The sequence below is a fragment of the Lepeophtheirus salmonis genome, unplaced genomic scaffold, assembly GCF_016086655.4.
Source record: "Lepeophtheirus salmonis unplaced genomic scaffold, UVic_Lsal_1.4 unplaced_contig_723_pilon, whole genome shotgun sequence".
Classification (NCBI taxonomy): domain Eukaryota; kingdom Metazoa; phylum Arthropoda; class Copepoda; order Siphonostomatoida; family Caligidae; genus Lepeophtheirus; species Lepeophtheirus salmonis.
Window position 1 is genome coordinate 744 of NW_027295758.1, and position 14,618 is coordinate 15,361.

Below are 14,618 nucleotides of genomic sequence, written 5' to 3' on the forward strand. Positions count from 1 at the left end.
GAAGTTATTCTCTATATAACAATTTCGATTCTCGGTATCTCCTAAAAAAAAGATATACATTTGTTAAATATATTGAGTAAGATATTTTATAGGTAAGATGTAAATAAGGATGATATAAAATTGGGTAATAGGACTCCTATTGGGAATATTAAGCTAAAAAATACCCATAAAAATGGATAGCCGGCGAATAATTACTCCGGTCATTCATCCACTATAACAAAAATCCGTCGTACAAAGATCATTAAAAAATACTCTATTTTTCGTCAATTTCCCTACAAAAAAATCCGTATTAAGCGTTGACGCCTTAAGACAATTTATATATATATATATATATATCAATTTAAAGTTTAAAAGGACTAAATGAAAGAACTTTGAATAATTCTTTTGACTCTATGGCCTATACACTCTTCTGTGAGAGAAACAATTAATACTGCTGTTGTATACCGACAATTTCCTTAGTCTCTAATTAAATCTATTTATAGAGCTCTGTAATATGCTAAGAAACATATATGTGGAGTAAAATTCAATTCAAAATGAATTAAAAATATTGCACAAAATTTTGAGATTAAATTGAATCATAATTACTATGTTTGTTATAAAATGCTATATGACACAGAATTTTGAAGGAATGAGTAATTATAGACTTCTTAAGTAACAGTGTAAACATGTAAACATATTTTGTATGTAGATGAGTATATATATGCAGCAATAAGTACTTTTTTTTTTACCAAAGAAGGATCAACTCCTATATTTTTTTTCTTCTTCTTCAAAAACAGTGTCAAAGTTCACTTATTTTTGTGTATAAAAACTAGGTACTTTCTCAAATGAAGAACATTGAGGAATAGCTTCTCTGATCAAGATGAAGTTCGTTGTTCATACATTTATTTTGGTCATTGGTAAGGATCCTGACATTATACATGTAGCAAATCAATCAATTTATTCTATGATTTAGGTGTGGTAAGTGGGAACATCTTTGAAGATGGAATGGAATATATCTTTGACACGGAATCTTCAGCTGTTGTTGGAACCATGGATCATGCTCCTCACTCATCTGGATATTCTTACAAATACACAATGAGAATGCAAGTTCACGGAGACTCTATCAAATTTGGGGTATGTTTTCTTAAAATAAGAAGAATAATCATTTTGAAATGCTTTTGCTATATGTAGATCTCGGATATGATATTTTCTCAATTTAACGGAAAGCATGAGGCTGGAGAACATCCCTTTGGTAGTACTAATTTCATTTCTGTTAATCGGGAGTTACCTTCATTCGAAGTGAAGTTAGATTCACATGGTCTTTTTCATCATTGACTCTTAGTCCAAAATCGACCATCTTTCAAAGAAATATCGTCAAGGGTCTTGTTCAAAAGTTTCAATTGAACATGGATAAAATCAAGGATCATGGACATGGATTTAAGTCTGAGGAGGTTAGCACGATAAATAAAAAATTGCATTACAGAAATGATATAAATATATTCTTAGGCCTCTATTTTTGGAGATTGTGAGACTCTGTACTCTGTCACTCATGACAAGATTATTAAATCTGTGAGTCACACTAAAGACTGCAAAAATAGGGTTCATGTTTTAGTTGATGACTGGAATGGTCATCGCTGTAACATTGATCCAGATCACCCTGAGAGCAGAGAAAATCCTAATGGTCTTTACTCAGCCTCTAATACTGTATTTATGTATGAAAAGAAAGGAGATAGATTTAGTCCCAAGGCCATTGTAGGATCATCATCTGTTGTAGCTCAATTCTTTGGAAATGAAGGAGTTTCATTCATAGCTCACTCCAAGTAAGGATTTGACTTGAGTAGCAGAATTATGAAACAACAATTAAGTTCTACATCTTTTTTTTCCTTAGTTCAACATCCTTTTTGAGAAAAGTTCAAAGTTCCTCTGGAGATATTGTGGTGAGTGGTGAGACAGTAACTGATCTTAAGTATGAATTTGAAGACAAGGACTATACTTGGAAGAGTGAAAGAGATTTGAAGGCTAGAGAAAAAAACCTGCCTTCCGGAGAATTTTTTGAGGACAAAATGTCTAATCTTGTCGAATTTGTTAAGAAAAGACTAGACAAAGTCTCATATATTTTCAACGACATGTCCACTGATGAGACATATATTTCTCAAGCCCACTACTATGGAATGAATAATATTTATCCAGCCATGGCTGAAATGGACTACGACACATTGAAGGTATGTACCTAGATATTATATGTATACCTACATCATACAGATTTACAATTAAACTTACTTTCAAGTCGGTATCTGAGGGAGTTCAAGCTGATAAATCAGAAGAAGGTGTTCGTAAATATAATTTATTCAATGAATTATTGGGAAGTTTGGGTACAAGTGCGTCAGCCATGCTTATTCGTGACATGGTTATGGAAAATAAGTTTGACAACTATAGGGATGCAGTTAGAGTTCTGACAGCAGTTCCATTTCATATTCGTCACCCTCTAAGCAGCTTTTGGAGGAGTACGAAAAATTGTATGATCATGAAGGACATCAGCTTTTGAAGGATACAATTCCTTTGGTCATTGGACACTTGGCAAGAGTAACCTGTGAACATGCAGGTGTTCCTCATTCTCCTGCCTCCAAGGAATGCTTTACTTCAGTGGTTGATAAATACACCGATAAATATTTACAAAAATCCTTTGTAAGCTATCCGAATACTCTTAATTTTGGAACCAACCTGTTAATTTTTTTATTCCTTGTATTTAGCTTCTTCTGACCATGGTAAGCAAGTCCAGTATGTCAGTATGCTGTTTAATCTCCGTTATGGAAATTTGGCTGAGAAGCTGAAGCCCTTGATCTATGGAGAAACTGACATAAAATGTGGACATATTCGTTCGCTTGCATTTCAGGCTGCTGTTTGGGGAGCCATTTATAATGGAAAGGGAGCAGAGTATATTTTGCCCATTTTTGCAGACACAACAAACTCTCATGAGCTCCGTGTAACTGCTTTATCCTACTTTATGGAAGCAAATCCTTCTACCACTCATTTTAATACCATTCTTGCTGTCCTTTATAAAGAACACGACTATGAAGTAATTAATTTTGCCTTCACTCTATTTGAAAAATATTCCCTCAACATCGATCCTTGCAAACAAAAAGTGTCATCCCTTGCCAAATACTTTATGAAGTTTCTAAAGCAATACAGCGACTTTGAAACTAGTTATGGCATTGGTGTCTCAAAAACCTATAGCCGTCAGTTCTATCAAAAGAAGTATGAATATAGTGGTAGCTACAATTACTGGATTGTTGGATCTCACAAATCAACTATGCCTTTGGTTGTGGCAATGTGTATTGATACTTCTCTCTACGGAGGATATTCTGCAAATGCAATGTGTGTGCATCTTCGTATTGAAGGCTTATCAAAAGCAATCGTTCGTAAGTTTAAGACTATGAGCAATGATGTTTGGAAAGTTGACGAACTGCAGAAAATCCTTATGTCAGACATGGACATTAAAGCTCGCCCTGACCAGCCCATCAGAGTTGAATTCATGCTTTCCTTCAAAGGAGCCCTTGTTGCATTTAGGCAATATGATGAGAACTCAATCAAAGAAGGAGGGGCTTTAAAGAAACTTTTGAAGATATGAAGAGTACTGGAGATTCTTACTCTATCAATCATCAGAGAGCAATGAGAATTGGAAGTCTTTTATACCAGCAACCCTTGGAAATCGGTGTGCCTGTTACCTATATCAATTCATTCACCGGAGTTTTTGATATTCAAGCAAGTGTGAAGAGAGGAAACTCCAGAGGTCTTATGTATAGAGATGTAAAATATAAAATGAATGTATTTGCTCAAGGCTCAAGAATGATGATGATTCAAAATCCTTATCATAAAAACTCCTATGGAATCATTCAAGATCGTATCTACGGATCTCATTTCCCAAGAAACTTTGTCATTGGTGTTAATCCTCTAAAAAAAGAATTTAAATTATCTGTTGAAAGACCCTCATATAAAAATCCTTTAATGATGATGATGCATGCCCAAACAACTATTCTCACTAGGTCTCAGTATGTTGATGATAACCAAGATATTTCTAAATACTGTGAGAACTGTAAAACTCGAACTACCCTCTCCTATTCCCCAACATCAGTCAAAAATAGAGTCTTTATGGATCGTGAATGTGATGTGACTGGTTCTTATCTCCATGGTGAATACTTTGACTGTGAAATGCCTTCAAGTAGAGGAAGAGTTCTGTACTATTTGTGGAGGTCCATGATGCCATATAACAAAAGTCCTAAAACATTTGGTAATGGAATTCGAATGGGTATTCGTCAAGTACGTGCATACTTTACATTCTTTCCAAGAGCTGAGAAATGTGGTGCTATGCTCCGATGGTCACAATCTAAAAGCAAGCCTGTCAAAGAAATTGAAATCACAATGCGTGCCACGGCTGGACCAAATGGTGAAAAACTTTTCTTCAGAGGCCGCAAATGGGCCATCACAACCATTGTGAAGGCAAAGGGAGAACCTCAAGATAGAGTTTACAAGATCATCATTGGACATGAGTTCACTCCTGGATATCTCAAGAATACATTTAAACTCAAATTCCAGAGAAAGGGAGTATCGGGAATTATGTCTGACTACTCCATGTGTATGAACTATCAAAACGAATATCCTGATTTCTCTGATGAATTTATGGACTATGAAAAAGATGCTATCATGAAACTCACTGGACAAGCTAAAGTTCAATATGGGCCTAATGAAGACTGTAATTCGTCACCTGGAGAAATTAAAGTATCCTTTGAACATCTCACCACTGAAGAAGCTCGTAATGATATGAAAAACACTTGGTATTACAAAAAGTGCATGGAACAAAAGAACCTTCCTTCATGGCAAGGACGAGGTGATCGATTCCCCAAACAGAAGCATGCTACTTAACAGTATGGGATGCAACAACAGCAAGAAAATACTCATACAAGGTCGATTTCGTAAAGGTACTTCAATCTGAGACGAACAGAAACATATTATTTATAACGAATTTATTTTCAGATGACTGATCGTATGAATGCCATCGTATCTCAATTCCAAAGTATTATGAAAACTGGTCTTCTGCCTTATTGGGACATTGATCCCGAAATCATTCCCTCCTCCAATGCAGAGCCTCACATGAATTTCGATGTTACATTCAAAGAAAATGATAAAATGGTGGATGTCTACATGGAAACTAGTCAAGGAGGACATCATTACGATGAGATTCCTCTCAATTTCAACTGGTATCCTATTATGAGGAATTTGAAATTCACCTCAACTTTGAAACGACTCATGAAATATAAGCTGATTGATGCTTGCACTGTGACAACTGATAGTGTGATGACTCTGGACAATGTGACATATCCATACACACCTACCTCATGCTGGACTCTTGCTTCTGGACATTGTTCTACACATCCAAACTTTGCAGTCTTTACTAAAAAATCATCTGGATCCCATATAGATACCAAGATTTACGTAGGAGGTCATTATGTTGAATTTCAATCAAGTGGTCCAAAGAAAATCAACGTAATGGTTGATGGAGAGGCTGTTATTGTTGGCGAGAAAGAATATGTCCACGAAAAGGACGGTACCCAGATTTTCAAGTATGCCTTGATAAATTAGAAACTATCTAAATAATATAACTAACTTTTTATTTCAATAGGATCTTGAAGTGGGGATCGACCTACAATGTGTATTCCTTCCTCAAGGTATGGGTCACTTATGATGGACATTATATGAATGTGATTCCTGCACCATCTGTCACAGGCCAACACTGTGGTCTTTGTGGAAATTATAACAAAAATAAATATGATGAATTTGAGGGCAAAAATAGTCAGATACTCTCCAATTCAGATCAACTTGTTGAGGAATATAAATGGAAATGCTAAGCACCATCTTGCTACCATATTATGTGTATGACTTATGTTTGGAAATAGTCGCTTATAATTCAATTTTTTGAATATTTTAATGAATAAAACATAGAAATACATTCAAACTTGTTTGACTTTTTGTTGAAGGGATTTATTTATCATGATATAGATATTTACATATCATAATATGATTTTAAAGTATGATCAAAACGTTTAATAAATCTCTAAGAGTTGATTAGTATATACTCTAACATGTACAAAAAAGTGTTTCACCATTAACTGCATTTTTTCTATAAGATATAAAGTAGAGTGAGGGGCCGATTGGAACGAAATTCACTTTTTAGTCCTTGTACACGGCGTTAACTCGCTAACACAAAAATATAATGAGTATTTTGTTGTCAGGTGTCGATGTTTCTGCTTCTTTCCTCATAATCTGTGTTCTGAGTGTTAATTGGTTGCATTTGATTTACTCTTGTTAAGCTGTTAACGATTCCTCACAATTATTGGGTAATTATTCCATTATTGGGGAGAATTAGCTAACTGTTTCTATTTAGATGAGGGTCTGTATAATACAATAAAAGTAATGACGTTTGTATATTGGGTATTTAATTATTTGTTATAGTTAGGCAATAATTGCAATATATTTTTCATAATGGTAATGTCAAATGTCATGAGCGGACTTTTCACCGAAACGGACGTTTATCCAAAAAATTATTCGCCTAATCATTTTTATTGTTTTATTCTGTAAAGGCAACAAAACAAATAATTTTCATGTTAAATTACATTGAAGGTTGATTGTTTTCATAAATAAATTACTATTCACTTCAGGAAAAAATAATAAAAAATATTATACCCATCCTTCAATGGCTCTTTAGAGCTCCACTCAAAATTCTTGAGCGATAGGGGAAGCGTGCTCATTGTTTTGAATAATGAGCGGGAGGGCCATTTTAGAAAACCGAAAAAATTGTTTGTATTTTCACTCATTCATATAAATGTGGATTAATTTTTCAGTTTTCTGCATCTTATGAGATAACATCGAAAAATATGAAAGTTAAAGAATAATTTTAAAGATTAAAAGAAAAGATGGTTAAAGTTATGTCTCAAGAAAAGCTAGGATATTTAATACAGTACTGCATTCTGTAATTCATGAAAATTTCATTCAATTCTCTTGATGTTTAAGAAAGTTGTTATGTTTGATTGAAATATCATATTTTATTAAATCACAGATTTTGGTGTAGGTTATAAATTTAACAGATTTAAAACTATCAAAAAATGACGTGAAATTCCGATGATAAATTGCTGATAACTTCCTTAATATTGAAGCTAGAGACATGATTTTAGTATCAAAATGTTTTTTTACCATTATATAATAGAAAAAAACAGGTTTAAATGGGAAAATTTGAATTGGATTTTTTTGTAACATACATACATAAAGAGTTTCAAGTTCAGTACTAGCTAATTTTGAGCACCGCTCATTTTTCATTGAGTAATGAGCGGGATTGCGCTAATTACTTTACAAAACCAGCAGGAGCGCACTCGCAAAATTAGCAACTGAAACAGAATCGCGCTCATGATTTGTTGACGGAAAAACGCTCTGCAACCAGTCATTTCTCCTATTTGTTGTTACAGTAAAAAAAGTCTTCTTGTGTGAGCCCGATATTTTTGTTTCCTTTCCAGTAGTTACAGTATTCCTTGTTTATGTATAACCTTGTATTTCTATTAACCTTGGTATGGCCAACATTTAACAATATATTTATTGCTTAAAGATCTTCGAGAGATTAATATTCAAATATGCTAAAAAACAATTTAGCTGTTTACAAGAAAATTCCTCAGGGAATTTTTTGGGATATTGCAACTATATTAAGATATTCCAATAGAAATCTATTAAATTTAAAAAGTCACTTATATTTTTAGAGCGCATTATTATGCAATAGTTGAATAGAATATGCTTTGGAGACAAAACTATCACTTGTTTTCTAATCACAAAAGGGACTCACTAGTAATAAGGAAATCGCCAATCAGGGGTGAGGCTTAAAGTGTCCAGGATATATAATTATCCATAGAGACCATACATTTCTGCATGATATACATCAATAACACTTATCAATGAAATAGTTATCTTAGAGTAGAAGACGAAGCACAGTTGACTTAAGGAGAAAAAAAACTCAATAACTTCATTAAAGAAGCAGTGAATTTACCTTATGTTACTTGAAATATTATAGCACATGTACAATATCTATTTATCATACTATCATTGAATTAAAATATACAACTGCATATATTGGCGGAATATCTTTTTGGTGAAACGTCCGTTTCGGTGAAAAGTCCGCTCATGACATTTGACATTACCATTATGAAAAATATATTGCAATTATTGCCTAACTATAACAAATAATTAAATACCCAATATACAAACGTCATTACTTTTATTGTATTATACAGGCCCTCATCTAAATAGAAACAGTTAGCTAATTCTCCCCAATAATGGAATAATTACCCAATAATTGTGAGGAATCGTTAACAGCTTAACAAGAGTAAATCAAATGCAACCAATTAACACTCAGAACACAGATTATGAGGAAAGAAGCAGAAACATCGACACCTGACAACAAAATACTCATTATATTTTTGTGTTAGCGAGTTAACGCCGTGTACAAGGACTAAAAAGTGAATTTCGTTCCAATCGGCCCCTCACTCTACTTTATATCTTATAGAAAAAATGCAGTTAATGGTGAAACACTTTTTGTACATGTTAGAGTATATACTAATCAACTCTTAGAGATTTATTAAACGTTTTGATCATACTTTAAAATCATATTATGATATGTAAATATCTATATCATAATAAATAAATCCCTTCAACAAAAAGTCAAACAAGTTTGAATGTATTTCTATGTTTTATTCATTAAAATATTCAAAAATTGAATTATAAGCGACTATTTCCAAACATAAGTCATACACATAATATGGTAGCAAGATGGTGCTTAGCATTTCCATTTATATTCCTCAACAAGTTGATCTGAATTGGAGAGTATCTGACTATTTTTGCCCTCAAATTCATCATATTTATTTTTGTTATAATTTCCACAAAGACCACAGTGTTGGCCTGTGACAGATGGTGCAGGAATCACATTCATATAATGTCCATCATAAGTGACCCATACCTTGAGGAAGGAATACACATTGTAGGTCGATCCCCACTTCAAGATCCTATTGAAATAAAAAGTTAGTTATATTATTTAGATAGTTTCTAATTTATCAAGGCATACTTGAAAATCTGGGTACCGTCCTTTTCGTGGACATATTCTTTCTCGCCAACAATAACAGCCTCTCCATCAACCATTACGTTGATTTTCTTTGGACCACTTGATTGAAATTCAACATAATGACCTCCTACGTAAATCTTGGTATCTATATGGGATCCAGATGATTTTTTAGTAAAGACTGCAAAGTTTGGATGTGTAGAACAATGTCCAGAAGCAAGAGTCCAGCATGAGGTAGGTGTGTATGGATATGTCACATTGTCCAGAGTCATCACACTATCAGTTGTCACAGTGCAAGCATCAATCAGCTTATATTTCATGAGTCGTTTCAAAGTTGAGGTGAATTTCAAATTCCTCATAATAGGATACCAGTTGAAATTGAGAGGAATCTCATCGTAATGATGTCCTCCTTGACTAGTTTCCATGTAGACATCCACCATTTTATCATTTTCTTTGAATGTAACATCGAAATTCATGTGAGGCTCTGCATTGGAGGAGGGAATGATTTCGGGATCAATGTCCCAATAAGGCAGAAGACCAGTTTTCATAATACTTTGGAATTGAGATACGATGGCATTCATACGATCAGTCATCTGAAAATAAATTCGTTATAAATAATATGTTTCTGTTCGTCTCAGATTGAAGTACCTTTACGAAATCGACCTTGTATGAGTATTTTCTTGCTGTTGTTGCATCCCATACTGTTAAGTAGCATGCTTCTGTTTGGGGGAATCGATCACCTCGTCCTTGCCATGAAGGAAGGTTCTTTTGTTCCATGCACTTTTGTAATACCAAGTGTTTTTCATATCATTACGAGCTTCTTCAGTGGTGAGATGTTCAAAGGATACTTTAATTTCTCCAGGTGACGAATTACAGTCTTCATTAGGCCCATATTGAACTTTAGCTTGTCCAGTGAGTTTCATGATAGCATCTTTTTCATAGTCCATAAATTCATCAGAGAAATCAGGATATTCGTTTTGATAGTTCATACACATGGAGTAGTCAGACATAATTCCCGATACTCCCTTTCTCTGGAATTTGAGTTTAAATGTATTCTTGAGATATCCAGGAGTGAACTCATGTCCAATGATGATCTTGTAAACTCTATCTTGAGGTTCTCCCTTTGCCTTCACAATGGTTGTGATGGCCCATTTGCGGCCTCTGAAGAAAAGTTTTTCACCATTTGGTCCAGCCGTGGCACGCATTGTGATTTCAATTTCTTTGACAGGCTTGCTTTTAGATTGTGACCATCGGAGCATAGCACCACATTTCTCAGCTCTTGGAAAGAATGTAAAGTATGCACGTACTTGACGAATACCCATTCGAATTCCATTACCAAATGTTTTAGGACTTTTGTTATATGGCATCATGGACCTCCACAAATAGTACAGAACTCTTCCTCTACTTGAAGGCATTTCACAGTCAAAGTATTCACCATGGAGATAAGAACCAGTCACATCACATTCACGATCCATAAAGACTCTATTTTTGACTGATGTTGGGGAATAGGAGAGGGTAGTTTGAGTTTTACAGTTCTCACAGTATTTAGAAATATCTTGGTTATCATCAACATACTGAGACCTAGTGAGAATAGTTGTTTGGGCATGCATCATCATCATTAAAGGATTTTTATATGAGGGTCTTTCAACAGATAATTTAAATTCTTTTTTTAGAGGATTAACACCAATGACAAAGTTTCTTGGGAAATGAGATCCGTAGATACGATCTTGAATGATTCCATAGGAGTTTTTATGATAAGGATTTTGAATCATCATCATTCTTGAGCCTTGAGCAAATACATTCATTTTATATTTTACATCTCTATACATAAGACCTCTGGAGTTTCCTCTCTTCACACTTGCTTGAATATCAAAAACTCCGGTGAATGAATTGATATAGGTAACAGGCACACCGATTTCCAAGGGTTGCTGGTATAAAAGACTTCCAATTCTCATTGCTCTCTGATGATTGATAGAGTAAGAATCTCCAGTACTCTTCATATCTTCAAAAAGTTTCTTTAAAGCCCCTCCTTCTTTGATTGAGTTCTCATCATATTGCCTAAATGCAACAAGGGCTCCTTTGAAGGAAAGCATGAATTCAACTCTGATGGGCTGGTCAGGGCGAGCTTTAATGTCCATGTCTGACATAAGGATTTTCTGCAGTTCGTCAACTTTCCAAACATCATTGCTCATAGTCTTAAACTTACGAACGATTGCTTTTGATAAGCCTTCAATACGAAGATGCACACACATTGCATTTGCAGAATATCCTCCGTAGAGAGAAGTATCAATACACATTGCCACAACCAAAGGCATAGTTGATTTGTGAGATCCAACAATCCAGTAATTGTAGCTACCACTATATTCATACTTCTTTTGATAGAACTGACGGCTATAGGTTTTTGAGACACCAATGCCATAACTAGTTTCAAAGTCGCTGTATTGCTTTAGAAACTTCATAAAGTATTTGGCAAGGGATGACACTTTTTGTTTGCAAGGATCGATGTTGAGGGAATATTTTTCAAATAGAGTGAAGGCAAAATTAATTACTTCATAGTCGTGTTCTTTATAAAGGACAGCAAGAATGGTATTAAAATGAGTGGTAGAAGGATTTGCTTCCATAAAGTAGGATAAAGCAGTTACACGGAGCTCATGAGAGTTTGTTGTGTCTGCAAAAATGGGCAAAATATACTCTGCTCCCTTTCCATTATAAATGGCTCCCCAAACAGCAGCCTGAAATGCAAGCGAACGAATATGTCCACATTTTATGTCAGTTTCTCCATAGATCAAGGGCTTCAGCTTCTCAGCCAAATTTCCATAACGGAGATTAAACAGCATACTGACATACTGGACTTGCTTACCATGGTCAGAAGAAGCTAAATGCAATGAATAAAAAAATTAACAGGTTGGTTCCAAAATTAAGAGTATTCGGATAGCTTACAAAGGATTTTTGTAAATATTTATCGGTGTATTTATCAACCACTGAAGTAAAGCATTCCTTGGAGGCAGGAGAATGAGGAACACCTGCATGTTCACAGGTTACTCTTGCCAAGTGTCCAATGACCAAAGGAATTGTATCCTTCAAAAGCTGATGTCCTTCATGATCATACAATTTTTCGTACTCCTCCAAAAGCTGCTTAGAGGGGTGACGAATATGAAATGGAACTGCTGTCAGAACTCTAACTGCATCCCTATAGTTGTCAAACTTATTTTCCATAACCATGTCACGAATAAGCATGGCTGACGCACTTGTACCCAAACTTCCCAATAATTCATTGAATAAATTATATTTACGAACACCTTCTTCTGATTTATCAGCTTGAACTCCCTCAGATACCGACTTGAAAGTAAGTTTAATTGTAAATCTGTATGATGTAGGTATACATATAATATCTAGGTACATACCTTCAATGTGTCGTAGTCCATTTCAGCCATGGCTGGATAAATATTATTCATTCCATAGTAGTGGGCTTGAGAAATATATGTCTCATCAGTGGACATGTCGTTGAAAATATATGAGACTTTGTCTAGTCTTTTCTTAACAAATTCGACAAGATTAGACATTTTGTCCTCAAAAATTCTCCGGAAGGCAGGTTTTTTTCTCTAGCCTTCAAATCTCTTTCACTCTTCCAAGTATAGTCCTTGTCTTCAAATTCATACTTAAGATCAGTTACTGTCTCACCACTCACCACAATATCTCCAGAGGAACTTTGAACTTTTCTCAAAAAGGATGTTGAACTAAGGAAAAAAAAGATGTAGAACTTAATTGTTGTTTCATAATTCTGCTACTCAAGTCAAATCCTTACTTGGAGTGAGCTATGAATGAAACTCCTTCATTTCCAAAGAATTGAGCTACAACAGATGATGATCCTACAATGGCCTTGGGACTAAATCTATCTCCTTTCTTTTCATACATAAATACAGTATTAGAGGCTGAGTAAAGACCATTAGGATTTTCTCTGCTCTCAGGGTGATCTGGATCAATGTTACAGCGATGACCATTCCAGTCATCAACTAAAACATGAACCCTATTTTTGCAGTCTTTAGTGTGACTCACAGATTTAATAATCTTGTCATGAGTGACAGAGTACAGAGTCTCACAATCTCCAAAAATAGAGGCCTAAGAATATATTTATATCATTTCTGTAATGCAATTTTTTATTTATCGTGCTAACCTCCTCAGACTTAAATCCATGTCCATGATCCTTGATTTTATCCATGTTCAATTGAAACTTTTGAACAAGACCCTTGACGATATTTCTTTGAAAGATGGTCGATTTTGGACTAAGAGTCAATGATGAAAAAAGACCATGTGAATCTAACTTCACTTCGAATGAAGGTAACTCCCGATTAACAGAAATGAAATTAGTACTACCAAAGGGATGTTCTCCAGCCTCATGCTTTCCGTTAAATTGAGAAAATATCATATCCGAGATCTACATATAGCAAAAGCATTTCAAAATGATTATTCTTCTTATTTTAAGAAAACATACCCCAAATTTGATAGAGTCTCCGTGAACTTGCATTCTCATTGTGTATTTGTAAGAATATCCAGATGAGTGAGGAGCATGATCCATGGTTCCAACAACAGCTGAAGATTCCGTGTCAAAGATATATTCCATTCCATCTTCAAAGATGTTCCCACTTACCACACCTAAATCATAGAATAAATTGATTGATTTGCTACATGTATAATGTCAGGATCCTTACCAATGACCAAAATAAATGTATGAACAACGAACTTCATCTTGATCAGAGAAGCTATTCCTCAATGTTCTTCATTTGAGAAAGTACCTAGTTTTTATACACAAAAATAAGTGAACTTTGACACTGTTTTTGAAGAAGAAGAAAAAAAAATATAGGAGTTGATCCTTCTTTGGTAAAAAAAAAAAAAGTACTTATTGCTGCATATATATACTCATCTACATACAAAATATGTTTACATGTTTACACTGTTACTTAAGAAGTCTATAATTACTCATTCCTTCAAAATTCTGTGTCATATAGCATTTTATAACAAACATAGTAATTATGATTCAATTTAATCTCAAAATTTTGTGCAATATTTTTAATTCATTTTGAATTGAATTTTACTCCACATATATGTTTCTTAGCATATTACAGAGCTCTATAAATAGATTTAATTAGAGACTAAGGAAATTGTCAGTATACAACAGCAGTATTAATTGTTTCTCTCACAGAAGAGTGTATAGGCCATAGAGTCAAAAGAATGATTCAAAGTTATTTCATTTAGTCCTTTTTAAACTTTAAATTGATAATATATATATATATATGATAAATTGTCTTAAGGCGTCAACGCTTAATACGGATTTTTTTTTGGAGGGAAATTGACGAAAAATAGAGTATTTTTAATGATCTTTGTACGACGGATTTTGTTATAGTGGATGAATGACCGGAGTAATTATTCGCCGGCTATCCATTTTTATGGGTATTTTTTAGCTTAATATTCCCAATAGGAGTCCTATTACCCA

At 34.3% G+C, this 14,618-nt stretch overlaps 1 non-coding gene and 1 pseudogene across 1 annotated transcript; one reads left to right on the forward strand and one right to left on the reverse strand.

Moving 5' to 3' along the window:
• The first annotated feature begins 819 nt into the window (after positions 1 to 819).
• LOC121131483 (vitellogenin-6) lies at positions 820 to 5,989 on the forward strand. Its single transcript, XR_011784232.1, has 9 exons — positions 820 to 896; positions 953 to 1,113; positions 1,171 to 1,430; positions 1,486 to 1,799; positions 1,868 to 2,201; positions 2,267 to 2,668; positions 2,730 to 4,955; positions 5,011 to 5,597; positions 5,657 to 5,989. It is a non-coding gene; the product is annotated as a vitellogenin-6 (transcript).
• Positions 5,990 to 8,786: 2,797 nt separating this feature from the next.
• On the reverse strand, positions 8,787 to 13,913 carry LOC121131482 (vitellogenin-6-like; annotated as a pseudogene).
• Positions 13,914 to 14,618: the final 705 nt, after the last annotated feature.